At 39.5% G+C, this 20,119-nt stretch overlaps 1 long non-coding RNA gene across 1 annotated transcript in view; it reads left to right on the forward strand.

The window, feature by feature from the left end:
• The window catches only part of LOC148000162 (uncharacterized), a 47,926-nt gene extending 37,156 nt beyond the window's left edge, over nt 1-10,770 (forward strand). Inside the window, exon 4 of the long non-coding RNA XR_015641687.1 lies at nt 10,086-10,770. This is a non-coding gene — a long non-coding RNA (uncharacterized LOC148000162). The remainder of the gene's footprint in view (nt 1-10,085) is intronic.
• The last annotated feature ends 9,349 nt before the right edge of the window (nt 10,771-20,119 follow it).

Consider the following 20,119-nt stretch of genomic DNA (forward strand, 5'->3'; position numbering starts at 1 on the left):
AGCCTCAACTGAGGAAATACCTCAATTGATTGGGCTGCAGGCAAACCTATACAGCATTTTTTTAATTGTTGTGGGAGGCCCAGCCCATTGTGTGTGAGGTTATCCCTGGGTTGGTGGTCCTATAAGAAAGTAGGCTGTAAACCACTGAACTGAGAACGGAACCCCATTGAAGGAATCAGAGAAAGGACTGAAAGAGCTTGAAGGGCCTTGAGACCCCATATGAACAACAATGCCAACCAACCAGAGATTCCAGGGACTAAGCCACTACCCAAAGATATATACAAGGACTGACCCTGGACTCTGACCTCATAGGTAGCAATGAATAGCCTAGTAAGAACACCAGTGGAAGGGGAAGCCCTTGGTCCTGCCAAGATTGAACCCTCAGTGAATGTGATTGTTGGGAGGAGGGCGATAATGGGGGGGGGAAGGATGGGGAGGGGAACACCCATATAGAAGGGGAGGGGAAGGGATTAGGGGGATGTTGGCCAGGAAACCAGGAAGGGGAATAACAATCAAAATGTAAATAAGAAATACTCAAGTTAATAAAGATGGGGAAAAAAAGAAAGAAAGAAAGTAGGCTGTTCAAGCCACAGGGAGCAAGCCAGTAAGCAGTTTTCCTCCATGGCCTCTGCACCAGTTTGTGTCTTCAGGTTCCTGCTCTGCTAGAATTCCTGCCCCGAGTTTCATTAGTGATGGAGTATGACGTGGAAGTGTAATCCAAATAAACCCTTTTCTCCTCAAGTTGCTTTGGTCATGGTGTTTCAACACAGCAATAGTAACCTTTAACCAAGACACCGTGCTTCCTCATTTTTTCTTTCTGATATACGTCTACAACCAGAACGTCATAAGTGCTTATCTTCCTATCCCTGTTCTCTTCCTCCTTTTTCTCTCCTCCTCTCTATTCCCTTCCTTCCACCCCCCTCCACCCATCCTTCTTTCTTTTTGAGTACAAGAAATCTAGTATGAAGCAATAACTCACTGTGGATTTGGTAAATTTTCTTATTAGCAACACAAATATTTTGGTATGATTTTGGGAATCTATATTTTCTTTGGAGAAAATTTACCTAATCTCTTTACCCTGTTTAAATTGGATTCCTTATTATAGAGTTGTAATAGAAGTTTGAGCATTTTGGAAGCTAGGCAATTATAAGATGCATGATCTTTTCCCATTCGATCAGTTATTTTCACTTTTTTGATGACATCTTTTGAAACATATTTAAAATTTTGACAATGTCCATTCTATGAGTTTCCTTATATTTTTATAATTTTTTATATATTTAAGAAAAATGCCTAACTGATGGTTTATGTGGAAAAACTTTCTTTGTTTTAGACCTTTCTAACTGCTTTTAATTCTATTTCATGGTTTTACAGTTTTGTTATTTTATACTACAAAAGCTGCCACAGTCTATGTTGTGCATTTCTTCTTCAAAATTTACTCATATTTTATTCTTGGTAAGTTTTTGTATTCAAGATTTTCTCATTTTCATCATTGTAGTACTCATTTCAGCTGTGTGAAAACACCATGAAATTTTGTAGGTTCATCTTGCATTCTGCAATATAGCTTAGGTCATTAAAGAGGGATTTCATGTACACAAAATCATGTTCTTTGAATGCAAGGCTGCTTTTTCTTCATTTGAGAGGATGTCGTTGTGTAACCCTGAAACTCTCTATAGACAAAGCTGGCCTTGAAATCACGAAGTTTTCTGATTAAAGGAGTATGCCACTACACCCAGTTCAGAAAATTATCTCATAGATTTTTTTTCACAATTTTTATCTCATGCTTTATGATCTAGCTGTGTGTGTCTAGACTCTCTGGTACAATGATTGGAAGAGATGTTGAAAAAGCTACCATTTTTTAATCTTGTTTCTGATCTTGGGAGGAAGTGCTCAGCTTCACAGCATTAAGTATGACGTCAGCTATTGTCTGTAAAAAGGATAATCTTCTCCTGCTTGTTGAGTGTTTGTAGTAGGATGCTGAGTGCTTTCGGTGTGGTTATTGAGGTCAGTGTCATTTTTATTTCTCCTTCTTTATTCTCCAGATTCTACAATCTCTACTGATGTATCTCGGGCTTTGTAGTTTTTTTTTTTTTGAACCTGTACAGTAAATGAATTTTAGCTCTTCTACCTTTAAATTCAGAACTTGGGTTTAGGCCATTCATCTTTTTATCTCAGGAGAGTTTGACTTGGTGAGGGGCTGTCATCATGCTTCCCTTTACTTTGCAAACAAGCCTCATTTTCAACCTTTGTTACTTTAATAGTTATTTTGAAGTTTTTTCACATCGTGTGAAATATTAAAAACCAATCCAGGCTATCACTGGCTACACTCTAGTAATGAGTCTCCCTGCCCCATGGTTCCCAGCTCACCTTCCCAGTCATCTGCCACCTGTGGCTAGCTGTCGTAAATCCCCATAACCCAGTAAATCAAAAGTCTAGAGGCTTGTAATTTTTCAGTTAGAATTGTATCAATAAATTATCAACCCACAAAATGCCCGCACAATGAACTCAGAGCCAATATATATTGATACAAGCTGCCCCATATTATTCTACACTCTTCTATAATATTCATAGCTACCTGTGGATATTTAAAGCCATGTGGATTGGGTTCATCCTCTTCTTGATCCATCTTCTCTGTCCTTCTCCTCTCTGTTTCCTGCCCTCTGTCTCTGAAACTCTCAGCCCTGCCTTCCCTTTTCATTGCCCAATCACAGACTCTAGTCTTCTATACAGGTGGGGGACCTGTGTATTGACAGCCATTTACAATGCCTAGAGGCTCCTGAAATGATTTTTGTTTGCTGCTCCTTTTCTTGTTTATAGACATCACTTTCCTGTATACTTTGATTGTCTTATTGATATCATTTTTATAAAAAAATAGACGCCTTGATGATGCATTTGAGAAAGTGACACCTTCTCTGAAACTCTCCTGGGAGTGTTTGCTGTATGCGTATCTGCTTGCATGTTTATTTAATGACTTAAGTGTATGAGTTCAACAGAGCACATATTTTTTGCATCATTTATAGCCTGAGTTTAATCCTTGAAAGTATAGAACAGTTTCCCTGACACCCCTCCCCTCCTTTACTAAGCATTATCACAAAGCTTTGTAGGTAACTGGAACCATGTTTGCTTTTCTCTGAATGCTACATTAAGATATAGGCTAATATCACTCCACTAATATATAGCTGGTTATCAGTTTATACTAGCTTAGGATGCCATTGCTCAGAGTCTGGTTCAATTAAAGCAAAGCCGCATGGCTTGGCTTGTGGTTTACTCCTGTAGGGCTCTTCTTAGAGAATTTGATCCTTGGTTCCCTGTTAAGCTTCTAAATGATTTACTATTCTTTTATTACTATGAAGAGCATGGATAATAACTCTGCTGTGCCTGAGCTTGAAAGCCCCAGACTCTATTATCTGCAAGGAGTTCTGCTTAAAAACATCACTTGCCACTCTCCTCATTTGCTTCCCTGGTTTTTCTCTATAGTATGCACACTGATCTGACAATGAGTATCTGTGCTTCCAAAAAGGATCAGAATTCACAGCTAGAGTTCTGCTTCCACACACACACAACTATTTTATAAAACTTTCTAAGGCCACACTGCTAAATAACACTGCTGCGAAAATGAGAAACTGGAGCAGGCTGTGTTTGTATAATGTCCCAAGTAGAGAATAAATACATAATAATTATGATGATACACATAACAAAAATGCACTAAATACTAATTTAATGCATACAGTTGGCTGAGCCGGTGCAGTTTGCATTTATTATCCTGTTTAATGAGGTGACTCCTTGAGGAGGGTACAGTTGTGATTGTTTCTATCGCCCTGTGGATTCCAAAATAAGTGGGTGCTCAACGCCCTCATATGACATATAATAGCATTTGCATTTGACCTTTCCACATCCTACTGCAAAATTTAAATCCGTTGTAATGCCTAATACAATGTCAATAACATGTAAATAATATTAGACTATATTGTTTAGAGAACAATGACAAGAAGATTTCTCGTGTCATTTTAAACGGGTCTTATCAGTTTGCATTTGAGAGACTCCACATCTGGTGCAGAAACTGTCACTACAAAGGGCCATTTGTATTATTCAGTAGAAACTTTAGTGAATACAAAAGTTAAGTAGGTTAATTCAGAGCAGAAACAAGACTAGCAAGTGACAACTCTAGATATCTAGAAGGACAGTTAGACTCAGAGCTACTTTATCAAGAAAGCTGTGATATTATCCATTAACATACTTCATATTAGAAATGCCAAAAAATGACTAAACTAAAGCCAGAGTCAGAAGACCCTGCCCTGATAAATGGAAGCAAGAATGAAATCATGGTATTAATTTTTAGATTGTTCTGGTTCTTTCCTTTATTTCATGGAACATGGCTTCAGTCTACTATGAAATCCATTTTCCCCAGAAAATTCTGAAGGAATGCCATAGAGGCATGTCATCTGTATAATGATAACAATATTACAACTGTAGGCTAAATACGGTTGGCACTGTGCACAAAGGTTCAGTGGGTTCCCATCATTTCTTGCTGAGCTTCATGGTCTCCGTGGTATAATGCCAGTTCTATTTTGCTCCTATCACCCAACAGTACACCAAATTACAGGGTTGGAGTCAGATTGTTACTGTATATAGGACATAGAGAGGGACATGGCTAATGGTATTCTGGGTTATACTTTATTTAGCATGTGGCAATCTGAGCCACTCTGCTCCTATCCAAGTTTAAGCTTGAGCATGTTTCTTGCAAAATATTTTCACTCTGAATTATTATTATTATTATTACTATTATTATTATTATTAGTAGTAGTAGTAGTAGCAGTAGTAGCAGTAGTAGCAGTAGTAGTATGATGTGCATGTATGGATGTGGGCATACTTACCATGGGATGTGTGGAGGTCTGAGACTAACCTTCCGGAGTCAGCTTTCCCACTCCTTTGTGGGATCCAGGGATTGAACTCAGCTTGGCAGGCTTGTGTGGCCATCTCATTCAACAGACAGATTTAATTTTACTCTTTTACAAAATTTCAAACTAGGCCTATCAGCTCAATATTGGCAGACATTTAAAGCTAAATTCCATTAGCCCTTTTATGTCATTATAGATACTTACAGGTTTGTACATACAGTCTCTTTTATCCTTTTGAATTCAAGCAAAACTATGGTATTGGTTGCTTTACAGAAGCACACATGCTAATCATGATCAGCTAATTCCGGCACTGGAGCAGCCTCAGCTGTTTGTTACAAGACTGTTGCTCCTGACACTACATTCTATTCCCACTTCTCGTGACTCTATCAAATGTCTATGTCATTTGTAGGGTCCCAGTGAAGCATTTAGAAAGAGAAAAGAACAAACTGGAGACATGCTGCTTGCTTGTGTCTTTGGAGCACAGAGGAGGGTTGTTCTTACCAATTATGGGATATGCAGGCTATTACCTGGTGTTATCTCAGGCTAAATGATAGAAATTTTATAAAAATAGTTTTTTTAAAGTACATCCAGTTAAAGTGGGACCTCACCTGTTACAAAGAGGAATAGGATGTTATCTCGAAACAATAGAGGTTCAGTCTAGTTGGAACAAGTCATTAAAAATAGACAAGAATTCATAAAAGCCAACGTGTATTTCTGTAATTAGTTGGTAATCTGTAGCATACATTTCCCTAATCAGTTAAACTTAAATAAAAAAAATCCTGAAGCCTCAATAAAAATCCCTCATTTATCAAGTAGAACCAGTATCCTTTTTTAAATTAATTATTTATTTACATCCCAAATGTTGTCCCCTCCTGGTCCCCTTCAGTATCTTCAAGGATCATTTCAAAGCTTAGAAAAACATAAACACGATACATAATAGTATATGAATAGTATGCACAGCCACATGCAGCATATATTTTTACATATATAAGAGAGAAAGCATATGGGTATTAAAGCAAATACATGTTTCTTATTCAAGACTTGTCTTTTGTTGATAAGAATAAATACCTTTTCCACATAGAGTACACAGCACTTACTGCAGAAAGAAAGATGGACACAAGCTGAGAGATTGGCCTCCAAGTTAGTCAGATTTCTTTAACAGCAACAAAATACCAGAAGTAATACCTTTATAGACATGGATTTCAGCCCCTGGTTCCATTGTTTTTGGACCTGTGAGGCACAAAATGGCAGTGGGGGTTTGAAGAAGTGTGTGTACTCACCTCTTGGAATGCAAGGACCAAAGAGTAGAAAGAAGAGGCATGGTTGGATTTCCAGTGTGTACTTTCACTTCATGCCGTTGATAATCTACTTTCCTGAGGGTTCTGCCATATTTTAATGGTGCCTTATGTCAGGACTCAACCTTTAACTCACAGAGACCCAGTGTTATCCAAAAGGTATGAATTCAAAGTCATATAAAACCAAAATGATTATCTGGGTCATTGATATCATCAACAAAGCTATATTATGCTATATATTCAGACAGCTATGTACCAGTAAACAATGGGAAATCCTAGTTAAAGTGAGCTTTGTGTATTGAGTGTTGGCATAACAATGTATTTTATAGGAATTACTCTTTTTTTTCTGTATTAAGGTTTCACTGCTGGACCAAGCAAATGGAGGTATAGATGTACAATCCAGTGTGACTGAGTCATTAGCCTCTACCACCTCTCGGTTACCATCTCCCCCAGCATTGGCTAAGCAATTTGTAAGATGGATGTCAAAGGATTTTTGTGACTGGTTATTTATAAATATTTTCTGGTGATGGTTTATAATTCACATAAGCCAGGAGTCAGAGAAGCTTTTTCAAACTTAGTGCCAACTGAAGAGAAGGCAAGCTCAAAATTCATACTCTGCTGTGTGATATAGACAGCAAATGCAGATGTTGTGTCTTTCCAGGAAAGCAGTTGATTTCCTGATAGCAACTCTAGGCTATTTACATGCAAACAGGCATTTGGAACAATTCCCTGCTCCAGTTTGATGCTTTGATAGATGCTGTAGGACTATGCTGCCAGATCATCAACGTAGATCTGCGTAGATGAGTATGTCCCCAAGGAGCCACCTGTCCAATGCACATGTGTTTCAGGCTTGCTTAGGCCTGTCTGCAGGACTGATGTTACAAATAGGTACTTTCCTCTTATATTTTGAAAAGGTGAAATAGATAAATTCTTTGACAATTTTATCTAAAATGATTTAGCATAGATATTTTGACAGGGAATTACAGTTTTAGAATGGCCACTTGCAGTCAAAATGGGGGTCACTTTTCTTTGGAGGAAAATTTGGGGAAAGAGATAGGAATTTGATCAGTAAATGCTTCAAAATCTTTATGAATTTTTCAAAGATTGTGTAATGAGATCACTTTGCAATGACCTAGTCAACATCGATTTAACAGGACACTGACTTAAATGGGTAAGTTTTAAGTGTCTGTGGGCATTTTATACCTTACTACAGATAATCACCCTCACAAGGAACTGTGATGGCTCCAAAGTGTAACTCAGGAAAAATTCTCTAAAGGCTTGGGAAATTTTGTTCCTCTTCATTGGAGAGCTATGACAAAAAGTAGACCAATCATGTATTCATTCTGCTGAAGTTAAATGAGAGGTTTTAGAAGTGCTCAGAGGAATATTTTAATGGTATGCTCACCTTCACAAAATATTTAACAATGGAATGTGTAGGCTTAGAGAGTTAAATAGTAGCAATGAATACAGAGGAAGGCTGTCCTTTCTCCCAAGACACTAAGGACATCATGTGATTGTGAAATATCTGAGCTGTCCCACATAGTTTAATAATAAGATAAAGTTCAAAATTTTGAAAAATTTAGCAGTCTGAAGATCGGTAATACTGAATTTTACCACCCACAGATCCCATATAGTTCAAAAAGGCAAAAATGAGCTATTATGAGGTTAGTTATAGAAATAATTTTTGACTCCTGCCTAGAATATCCAAGAGCGTGCTCCCTGAAGATGCAAATGTAGAATGGCAGATAACAGGCCTGTACAATGTGTCCCTTGGTGTGAACGAAACTCAGCCAGGTTAATTTCAATTAGCTGAGCTTTGCTGTGATCCCACCCAGGAAAGATCCTACAGCTTAGCTGATGAGTACTACCACATGAGTGCTATAACTGTACTTTGCTCCTTCTCAGGAGTGTATCTGTGGAAACTGAATCTATTGGCAGCATAGCTATGAGGATCAGTCCTGCACATATCTACAATGTAGATTTCTTATGGTTATGGTATAGCCTGCACTGGGTGGAGACTGCCATGTGTCACTATTGAGGTGTCAGGGCTTGGTAGAATCTTGTTTTCAGAAGTCTCACCATGGCTGCTAAGCAGCCTCCCTTTCAGCATTGCCACCACCATGATTAAGTCTGATATGGATTTGGATGCAATATTAAGACTTGTGTATTGAAATGTAGACTGTTTAACAGATGAAAGATGAGATTTTGTTCAGAGTATTACATTATGGAGTGCTAATTATATAAGAGTTCATATGCTAGTCAGCTTTGGTCTCTAAAGGAACAAAGTTGATGGAATGAATATATACGTTTATGTGGGATTTATTAGAATTTATATAGGCTGTGGTCCAAGTAGTCTAACAATAATGGTTGTCTCCGGATGTAAAAACCAAGAATCAGGCAGTTGTTCAGCCCATGAGGCTGGATGTCTCAGCTAGTCTTCAGTCTATATTGGAGTCCCAGTACACCAAGGGAGTAAATTCTGACACCAGTGAAGGGACATCTTAGGAACAGGAACAATGAACTTGCTAGTGTGAGAGAGAGGAAGCAGGCCAAAAGCCAAGCTTCCTTCTTCAATGTCCCTTCGTGTGAGGTGCTACCAGAAGGTGTGGCCCCAAAACAGGATGGTCTTCCCACCTCAAATGAACCAATCAAGAATGTCTCCTACAGGCATGCCCAGCTGTTTGGTTTTAGTTGATTCCAGATGTAGTAATGTGGACAACCAAGACTACCCAACTTAATTATATCAGAGTCACGTTTTGAAGAGTGCACAATAAGGCAGATTTAGAGCTTTCCAAGAGTCAAAAACTCCTGGGGAAACCAAGATTAATTGGTCATCTGAAGGGCCGATGTTTTTAAGGGAAACATTTGAAATAACTAACAAAGCAGTAAAAATAATCCTGGGGAGATCTGAAGGTGTGTACGAAAAAAGGCTACTGTCATAAAAGAAACAGGAAGGGCTGGGTAGTCTTAGGAGTTCTGACAAAGCTTGGTGTTTGAACCTCAGAAGAACACAAATTCCAAAGGGAATGAGTTCCTCTAAGAGTTCCAGACTTCATAGAGGAGAGAAAAGTGGAAGAGGGAAGACCCTCACAGGAACAGTTTCAAAATGTGTCTTAGAAACTTCACACACACACACACACACACACACACACACACACACACACACACACACACACCCCTCCTAAGCAGAGCTCTTTGATGCCTCCTGGGTTCCTTCTTATAAGGGTTTTGGTCATGGCAAAGAAAAAAATAACTAATGTAAACTTCAGTATATGAATTGGTACGTTTATAGGCACCATTCAATATAGAGAAACAGATTTCATTTTTGATATAAAGTAAATGAAAAAATAAAACTTCATGAAAATGGTTTGTATACTGAAGTCATGAAAAACTAAGTTGGATTTTGACCTTTTTGAAAATGCAGCTTACATACATTGAAAGAAGTTTAAATTTTGTTTCCAGAAAAATGTATCATTTCACTCTCAGAAATGATCTGGTTCCCAAGCATAGGAAAGTGTTTCAGAGGAGCAGTAATCTGGCTCAGTGGGTAAAGGCCCTTACTGCAAGGCCTGATGACCAGAATTTGGGACCCATATGGTGGAAGGAGAACAAGGTTTTCCTCTGACCATGTCAGGTGTGCTTTAGTGTGTACGACTTACCCAAAAAGTGTTAAAAATAATTAAGAAGGCAATGATCGAGTTGTGTGGCCAGTCTACACTTATTTCCCTGTCATTCATTGTAGTGACTGAATAGTATGGCCAGTCTCCTCAGCTATGCCCAAAACAGCCACAGTGCATATTCATAGATTTGACCGGACACTACATGGCAGAAAAGGCTCCTAGGCTATTGATGAGTTATAGAATCTTGACTTTTGCCTTGTACTTTTGATTGACAGGACATCAGTGATGGAAGTCAAAGGGCTTGGAAAATGCCTTATCATTGTATGTAACTTCTCTGCTACTACATGAAGAACCTTGACCTCCATAAGTTGGACTGACGACAGAGACAAACACAATCACCTCTACAGATTTGGTTACTTTAGCAGGGCTCCTGTGCCTCATTCTGGCAGGAACTTTCAAGTGTTGAGTCATGCAGGACTTCCAATCCCAACTGAGAAAGCCATCAAGTAACCATCCAAATAGACTTAATTAACCAATCTAGCTGGATCAAGCTGTGACACCTGAAGTTTGTTGTTTGAATTATTAAATGTTAGAGATGTGCTCAAAACAATGAGAATTCTACAAACATTCTCATTTGGCTCCTGGAGGTAAACATTTCAACCTTCTCCATTGTCTGTTCTGCCTGGTCTCCCTGTTTTAAAAATGAAGATCAACCCATGTTCGTTGTACAAAGTGACAGTTGGTGATGTTCTTACTCAAGTGTCTCATACTTTGACCAGATGTAGCCCTATATTCTCCCCATTATTCTCATTTATTAGTCACCTTTTGCTTCTCAAATAGTCCTCCTATTTACACATGTGAAAATATGCAGTTTGTCTTCTTGATATAACTAAGTCTGTTTAATATTAAATTTCAGTCAAAGGGAATAATTTTATTCTTCTCTATGGCTGAAGAAGACTCTACTGTGTCTTGTTATCACATTTTCTTTACCTATCATTTGTTGATGGTCACTTCTAAGTTATTTCTTCAAGTTTTTTATTGCTTATTTTATTTATTTACATTTCAAATGTTATCCTCCCTCCCAATTTCCCCTCCACAAATCCTCCTATCCCACCCTTCTCCCCCTGCTTCTGTGCAAGTGCTCCCTCACCCACTCAACCACTCCTGCTTCCTTACACTAGCATTCCCTTATGCTGGAGCATCAAGCCTCCACAAGACTAAGGATTTCTCTTCCCATTGGTGCCATATTAGGCAATCCTCTGCTACATATGTGTCTGGAGCCATTGGTCCTTCCATGTGTACCTCTTTATTGATAGTTTAGTCCCTGGGAGCTTCAGGGATCTGGTTAGCTGAATTTTTTTTCTATGTGGTTACCACCCCTTCAGCTCCTTCAGTTCTTCCCCTAACACCTCCATTGGGTTCCCCATGCTCAATCAGATGGTTGGCTGAGAGAATCCGCATCTGTATTGGTCAGGCTCTGGCAAAGCCTCTCAGGGGAGAGCTATACAGGCCCCTGTCGGCAAGCACTTCTTGGTATCTGCAATAGTGTCTGGGTTTGGTGTCTGCAGATGGGATGGATTCCTAGATGGGATGACCTCTGGGTGACCTCTCCTTCAGTCTCTGCTCCACTCTTTGTTCCTTCATTTCCTTCAGACAGGACCAATTCTGGGTTAATATTTTTGAGATGGGTGGGTGTCCCCCATTCCTCAATGAGAGCTGTGCTTAACCTCTCAATATGGTCTTTACAGGTTCTCTCTCCCCTTTGTTAGATATTTCAGCTAATGTCATCTCCTTTGGGTCCTGGGAGCCTCTTACTTTCCTGGCATCTGGGTGTTTCTAGTGGCTAGCCCCAATTCCCCATTCCCCACTACTACACATGTTCATTCAATTTCCTGATCCTCTGTACTTCTCCCGTCTCCTCCCACACTTGATCCTGCCCTTTTCTTCCTTCCCCATACTCTCTCCCTCCCAGATTCCTCTCTCCCTGTAGCTCCCATAATTATTTTGCTCCCCCTTCTGAGCAAGACTGAAGCATTGACACTTTGGTCTTCCTTCTTCTTGGGTTTTGTATAGTCTATAAGCTGTATCATGGGTATTCTGAGCTTTTTTTCTAATATCGACTTATCAGTGAGTACATACTATGTCTGTTCTTTTGTGACTGGGTTACCTCACTCAGTATGATATTTTTTAGTTCTATCTATTTGTTGGAGAATTTCATGAAGTCATTGTTTTTAATCTGCATTATTTTCAAGAGAACATTTGGCTACACACTAGCTTCTGCACAGGTGTCTGTCCCCATGCAGTATTCTAAATGATCTTTTCTTTCTGAAATTCAACCAAAACAAATACTAATGCTGAGCCAGCAGGAGCCAGCACTTTACCACTGGTGTATCCTTTTTGAGGCTCTGTAAGAATCCAGTAGATCTTGCTGGAGTTCTGCCTTCAGCCAAGGTTCTATATCTACTAGAAAGACTCATTGATGTTCAGTTTACCTCATGGGAGCCAAATATGTAAATAGGAAATGTGTCACTGAGCCAGCTACTAATAGACTTGGGCTGGGTTCTGTGGATAATGTTGCCATCACTAGGAGTTCTATTACAATTCTCTTAACTTTCCTCAGTCCTGTCTTGAGTGCAGGTTTCCAGACGCAGAACCCAGAATGTTCCCTGGAACACAGGCTGCAAGACTACACCAAGGCAGCAGCTTTCTATGTAATTCTAGAGGGCAGGTCTAAGACTGCATTTCAGAACTGTGCAATAAGCTGTAATGTGACATTTCCAGAAAACATTCTCCTGTATCAAATGGTCAACTGAGACAGAGATAGACTTTTTGGAAATTTTGTTGTGTGTCCATGATTGTTTAATGCTGCCTGAAATCCAAACAGACTATTTCCTGGGTTGTTTCAGTGCCGTGAAACTGAAATTCTTGGGCAATATTTAAACTATTTTCTCAGTTCACTACCCAGGGAGAGATGCTCCACTGAGGGGCTTGCTTCTCTGTGAACACAGGGATTAAAAAGTTGTTACAATGGTTAAAACATAGAATTGCTAATTACTGATTTCTAACTCTGGGGAGAATGTTCTCCCTTATCCTCTAAAGGAATATTAATGATGCATATCCTGTTTATGTGAATACAATTTTATGGGAATACAACTGCATCCATTAATTTATTGTCTATGAGTCTTTCATCCTCCAAGTTTATTAGTTGCAGTAGAGAAGGTCTGGCTCTGGAAAGCTTAAAATAGCTCGTATCTGGTACTTAAGTCAAAAAGACTATAACCCTTGCTCTGTACTCATCTTGATCCAGCCCAGACTACTTGCTATTATCAACTATGCTAGTTCATTTGTTACTATAGCAAAATGCCCGAGGCAGACTGCTTTATAAAATGGTCTGTTTGTAAGAAAACGGCTTTATTTAGACTGAATTTGAAACCAGAAACCTAAACTTCATGGAACAGGCTGCATCACACCATGCAGAGCATGTATTTTGCTTTATCTGTGCGGTCTCTTTCTTCCAAATAAATCCAGCACAAGTCAGTCCTGGAAACCCCATCATAATCTAATCCAATTTAATATAATCATTTTCCAAAGGTTATGACTTAGATTATGCTTTCACTTTCTTGGTGCAATTAATGAAAGGCTATGAGTATTAATTCTTGTTCAGTTATTAGGCAAGGAGAAGAAACTCTTACCCTAACATCTAATCCTGCATCCACCCCCACCATACTAGGGGAATTGTGCTTCTTCTCTCTGTTTCTGTGTTTTTAACCTCTGTATTAGTCAATGTTTACACACATTTCTTCTTTTCAATCGGAGCTCTATATTTCCCAGTGAGTCCTTTATTACTCTTCACAGTGCTGAACTTGTATGAGGACAGCCTATCACTTTCCTTGAATCATGTGCTGGGCATTTGATGAAGCATACTGCCAAGTAACTTATATTCTGCTTCAGATGAGGGTTTTTAGAGCATACGAACTGGGAAGTGTAGTTCTCTTAAGACTCTCATAATCCCCTACCCTACTCACACTTAGAATGATCATTTAGCTGTACTCAATTTTTTTTTTGGCAAATATAGACCAAATTCCTGTTGTTAGGGATAGAAGCTTAGTGATCTTGCTGTTGGTAAGCTGTTGAGACAGGCTCCCACATAGAGCAAGTGGGACTTGCATACAGCTGAAGATGACCTTGAACCCTTGGTCCCCTGCCATCACCTCCCAAGTGTGACAGCTTATGATAGGGCCTCTTGATCACACAGTAACTTCAGTATGCAGAAGCTCTCTTTCATTTAAAAGTCTGTTAGGGGGAAGGGGTTTCTCCTGCCCATTCAGCTAAAAACAATAGTATAGTGTGTGTGTGTGTGTGTGTGTGTGTGTGTGTGTGTGTGTGTGTGTGTACATGGAGGATATTGAAGTGGGAGTGTAATTTTATATTTCTTAATTAAAAGTTTTATAAACATGTTTTGATTATATTTCCCCTCCCACAATTGATCCCAGATCTTACCCATCCAACTTCAAATTTCCTCTCTTGTCCTCTCTCTTTCTCTCTCTCAAAAAGAAACAAAAAATTCAAAAACAAAAAACTGAAAATTAAAACAAACAACAGAAATGACAAAACAATACTGAGCCAAACCTAAAGAAAAGGCACAAAAACCCATACGAGTAGTAAGTTCTTTCCCTCCCTCCTTTCCATGAAGAGTGGTAAGTTCTTTCCCTCCCTCCTTTCCAAGCGAGTAGTAAGTTCTCTGTCTTTCCCTCCCTCCTTCCTTCCCATACCTCTTCCTCCTGCTGTTGCTTGCTTTTCCTTCACTCCTCCTCCTTTCCTTCTCCCTGGTTTCCTTCGGGGACATAGCCATGTCATAGGATAAGCTGTGCTTTCCTCAACACTGGATTTTATTATCCAGTTTTTGTTTGCCCTCCATTGCTGATTAGTTAGAGGCCAGAAGAGCACATGGACAGACCAGGTAAGTAAGAACCCTTCATCCTGTATGGTGCAGTGCTTGTGTTTTTTAAATTTTCTGTTGGCTTTTCATCACCCTAACCTCTGATCAGCTTTCCCTTACTTTCAGAATTGGAAGTCAGTATGGAACCTGGGAGTGTGTTTTTGAGTGCTCAGGGAGGTCTCAAGGGTTGGAACTACAGACTCCTTAGCTAATCAATCGGGCACAGTAGTTCCAATGATCTTCTCTGTTTCAGGGACTTTGGAAAAGTAATTCCAAAGGTTCAGTGTTCTTATGTAGCAGGATACTCTGCTGCCTGGTGGGCTCAGGTTTGGGTGGTACTGTTAGCTGTGGAAATGTACTTTTGTAAAATCTGTGAAAGAGAAAGCATTGGGGTTGGGGATTTAGCTCAGTGGTAGAGCGCTTGCCTAGCAAGCGCAAGGCCCTGGGTTCGGTCCCCAGCTCCAGAAAAAAAAAAAAAAAGAGAGAAAGCATTGACTTTCAAGGAAGTTCGAACAAGTCTATTGCAGTTATTGTGTAGCCTGGGTTCGTAGGTCTCCTTGGTGGGTTGAATGATACCCAGCAAAGAAGAATCGCTTTATCTATAGTATCAGAGTGTAATGTCATTTGAAGTAAGGATCTCTGTAGATAAAGTGAAGGTAAAGATAGCGAGGAGATGTTATCCAGAGATGGTAGCCTTGTGAGAGACAAAAGAGAAAATCACACAGTGATAGCCATGTGAAGTGGAGAAAGACAGATACAAGTCAGCGATCCTGGGATACCCCAGAGCTGGAAGGAAGATTTTTCCATAGCCCCTGCTGCTGTGCTGAATGTAAGCTCCAGACTACAGGACTATTGTAGAATATATCTCTACTTTTAAAAAACTACTAGTTTATGGCAATTTGTGTCAGAAGTAATTTGGAAGCTTTAGTGATCTCATTAATGGTTTTCAGAAAGAAAACTGCTTGGATCATGATTGTCTGTGGGATCATGGTTATCCCACATCATTCCTTCCCTTTTCTTTTTTAAATTTCTGCCTTTAGTTAGTGGGAATTATGTGCACTTAACAACTTAATAAAAAGGAAAGGAAGAATGATCACAGCAAAATAGTCATGGCTTCACAGTTGAGTACAAGTCAAACTAAATTTTTTTCTTAGTTGGTTTATGGAAGTAATAAAGCTGGATTTCATTGATTGAATTCCTTATGCTTCACCCTACGGTAGGATTCTGTACACCTCGATATTCTAAAGGTTCCCCCAAAAATCCCACATTTTTAAAAAGGAACAATGATTTTTTGTTATTGATGGAACATTTTCTCTTGCTCTAGCAAAAGAGGGATGAAGCAGTAGTGATTTTCTTTTTGAAAATCATATCAGATTTGCAAGACTAAGCATGTGTTTCTTCCTATAATCTTATAAGAAAGGCGTTGGTTCTCTCCACAGCATCTGTGGCACTATTACACTCAAGGACATAGCTTCACCAAGCAGTGACTGCTGCAGTTCACAGTGTCCATGGCTGGGTAAGACTGATGACACCCCACTCCCAAGCACTCTACATAGCAGCTTTCATTACTCTGAGAGCTAACTAGCAAAGATGAAGTTTCTCCATGTTCTGTGACCAATGTGATGGTGTTTATAGCAACTGGATCTTACCATCAATTCTGGTGAGCAATGCGGTATTGTTTTGGGGTGTCTCCGGGACATCTCGGACCAATAAATCTTACACTTGGCACTGGTCTTGGCAAGCTCACAGGCCTCAAAGGGGGAACCTATTGCTATTATTTTGCTAAATAAAGTCTCAAACTGCTCTGTCAATTCATATCTGTTTACCCATAGATTAGTGTAGCCTTTCAGGCCTCAGCAGAGAAGTCAGTGGATGAAAAACCAGTTGCCTTGGGCTAACTGAACTAAGTTGTAATTGGAAATGTTTAACTGTCCTCAAGTCATGTCTGTTGGAGATGACTCATTGCCTGCTTTTTCAATGTGGTTTGTCTCCAGTTGTCATAGAGTTTTATTACAAACAACAGCCTTCTTTTTTTTTTTTTCAAATACTTTTAGACTTACATGCATTTTGGAAGAGGGAAGCCAGCTGAATTCTTTAACCCATCAATACCAATATGGATGCTGTTTTGAGGTTTGCCTGATGAGAATGTTAGTCATGCAGAAGTAAGATCTCTGGTATCAGTATCTGTCATGTCTCTCAAGTCATCAAACCACTAGTCAGTTTACCCAGTGAATCTGGTTGCTATACACATTGGTCACAGGACATGGAGAAGCTCTATCCATGCTAGCTAGCTCTCATAGGGATAGAAGGTGCTAGGCAGAGTGCTGGCAGGCAGGTGGTTAGTGTATCTTGGTCTCTCTCTCTCTCTCTCTCTCTCTCTCTCTCTCTCTCTCTCTGTGTGTGTGTGTGTGTGTGTGTGTGTGTGTGTGTGTGTGAACTGCACAAATGTCTGCTATGTCAAGATATGTCCATGAGTGTACGTGGCAACAAATGCTGTGGGAAGAACTAACCCCCCCACATTAGATTTAAGGTAGAAACACATTAGCTGCAGGGTGGGTACAGTCTCTTTGCTAGTAAAAATGGAATCTTTTACTACTGATTATCAGATTATCACAGGCAGTGAAGCAAATTATGCTGAGATTCACAGAATCTAAGCAGGTAATGAATGCTAGCTTAAGCATTCTTCTGTATTTGGTATGTAATTAAAATTACCTTTCTAACAAATCACAGTGGTTTGGGTTGGCACTAAAACATAGCAGAAGAGAGAAAAAGCAGAATGTGGTCAATCCGCAGTAGCTGTGACTATCCTTGTTAAAGAGACTTTGGAAAGACTTAATTGTTAGACAAAGTTGCAGCCTAGTAGAAAGAGAGACCTCCTGGCAGCCTTCCTCCTGCTGGTTCCCGTAGATCTGTTGGGGATTCAAAACAAATCCTCCATACAGTGATAATCCTCAGGACATTTGGGATTTCTGGCTTAGGGGCTTGTGCATCTGGGAAAATGGCAAGTTTCTTGTTTATGGCTTAGGCATGGCAATAGAGACCATGGGAGAATTCTTTGCCAATTTCTTTTAAATGTCAGACTTCTTAAATCTCAGTATCCTGTTAATTTCCACTATGTATCGGCTCCTCGGGAGCACAACTCCCTTTTGGTGTAGTCACACCTGCTCTGCTGATGTCCATCTCAGTGTCGCAATGTAGAAGGGTTTCCTTGTGTTGTCGGGTGTAGTGTGAAAGCTTGGGGATAGTTTTATCTTCAACAGCCCCAAATGAGATTCCTGAAGATCTTAGAAATCAGCAGGATTTGTTTGTATCTCTCATGCAATTATTTCTTGGCCTTATATAAGATGCTAAAATCCAAAACATGAATGTAACATCTTTGTATACTTAAGAAACCGATATACACAGATACTCTTTGAATCTACCTAAGGATTCCAAGGTTGGTTCTAGAAGCAAGAATAAGCCTTTTACATAGAGCCACCTTAACCATGAAGTTCTGAAAATACTGTTTTGAAGCATTTGTTTGTTGTACACTCTTGTTTTACGCTAGGAAAGGGCTGCCGTGTGACTGTTAATTCCAGGTAATAGCACGTATTAGTTATATTATAAAATACTGAATAATAGGTTGTGACTGTTCCTACTGACTCGTCCCACAGATACTACTCTGCCTATTGCCCCACAGCCGTTACAGTTGTTGATGTTACCATGAACAATGTGACCCAGACTCATGTTCTGCACCACATTAACAAAGTAAGCTGGACATGCTGATACTTATCTTACCAGTTCACAGCCTGTAGAGAGAGGATTGTTTAAGCTGCCTAATGACATAGCCATCCAAACTCTTCCCAATGAAACTCATAAACCAGTCTCCATTTAAATATTTCCATGGCTTTTTGGAATGATGGTATCCTGTTCACAAAGCAAAGTTTAGTATTTTCTGTAATACTTAAAAATATGGATACCTCCACTATGACTCGGTACTCTTAAAGCCTGTTTCCTACTGCCATTTTAACCCCATTCCACCGTCATGTGATCAATTCAGAACCTTGTCTCTGTTTCCTCAATGGATTTGTGTGGGATGGAGGCTTGGAGAGGTGTGCTATTTCTGCACAGTGACTGTCATTTAGTTGCAGCCACAGGGAAAGCCAGGTATTGGAAGTGGTGAACAGGTAGAAAAATTTCTTACATCAGTGGTTTTCTGTGATGGTCGGGGCTGACTCCACCCTGTCGAAGGGCTTGACATGGCCTTCTCTGGGCTGCACTAACTTTGGCACTGATATAGCTACTATATCTTGACCTTAAGCTTCCAATCTTAAGTGTGTGAGTCAGAGTTGTACTGCTTGTTCTGTATTTTGCTATTTCATGCTTATAGTGCTTAGAATGTTAATCTAAAGTTCTGCGACTGAGCTATTACCTGACTTCAGTAGTCTTTAAAACTGATATAAATCCACAGAGTTATCACAAATAGATCTTGGAATAACTTTGCTGTTGTTTGGTTTGCTTATTTATATTTTCTCCATCATTCCACTTAGATTAAAATATAGAATTTTGATGATTGAATATCAAGTTTGAAGTACTGTAAGTGTGAGTGAGACAGAGATCTATGATATCAGAATTCCCAAATTTCAGTTTCTGACAGTGGTACCCAGTTCTGCTGCTGCATCATCACTGTAGCCTTTCTAGTATTTATGCAGAAGATCACGGTAGCCATGACCTGGGCTTGGTCATATGGATAAAAAGGAATAAGGCATTGCTGCTGTATCGTATGGTAAAATGAATCACACACAAAGCAATTGTTTTCAACTTCTACATAGTCCAAACCTACATTTGAAAAACAAAACAGTGCTAGTGAACAGAACACAGTAAATATAATGAGGTACTTTCTCCCTCACATGCCTGACACTAAGTCTGCATCCCTATGTCTCAGGTAGATGTTTTATAAATGGCCACAGAGAGCTGCACCCTCCCCCCACCCCAGTCTTCAGATGTACTCTAAACAAGTTGCTGTGGACAGTGGTAGTCTTTGTTTAATTTTATTAGAATTCCACCTACATACTATTGATATTTACTTAGCATGGCTAACACAGCCCTAAAAAGAAGTTTACATTTAAAACATTTAGGGAAACAATGTGAAAATTCTTCTTTTACCTCTAAAAATCTGACTTTTTAACTTCTTTTTTTTTTTTTTTTTGGTTCTTTTTTTCGGAGCTGGAGACCGAACCCAGGGCCTTGCGCTTCCTAGGTAAGGGCTCTACCACTGAGCTAAATCCCCAGCCCCGACTTTTTAACTTCTAATGCAGTAATCTATGCCTGTAATTTTACATAAGCCGATTTACATTCAGGAACTTTAATTTTTCACATTGGTAATACTTA

The sequence above is a fragment of the Rattus norvegicus genome, chromosome 17 (assembly GCF_021556685.1).
Source record: "Rattus norvegicus strain SHRSP/BbbUtx chromosome 17, alternate assembly SHRSP_T2T, whole genome shotgun sequence".
Classification (NCBI taxonomy): domain Eukaryota; kingdom Metazoa; phylum Chordata; class Mammalia; order Rodentia; family Muridae; genus Rattus; species Rattus norvegicus.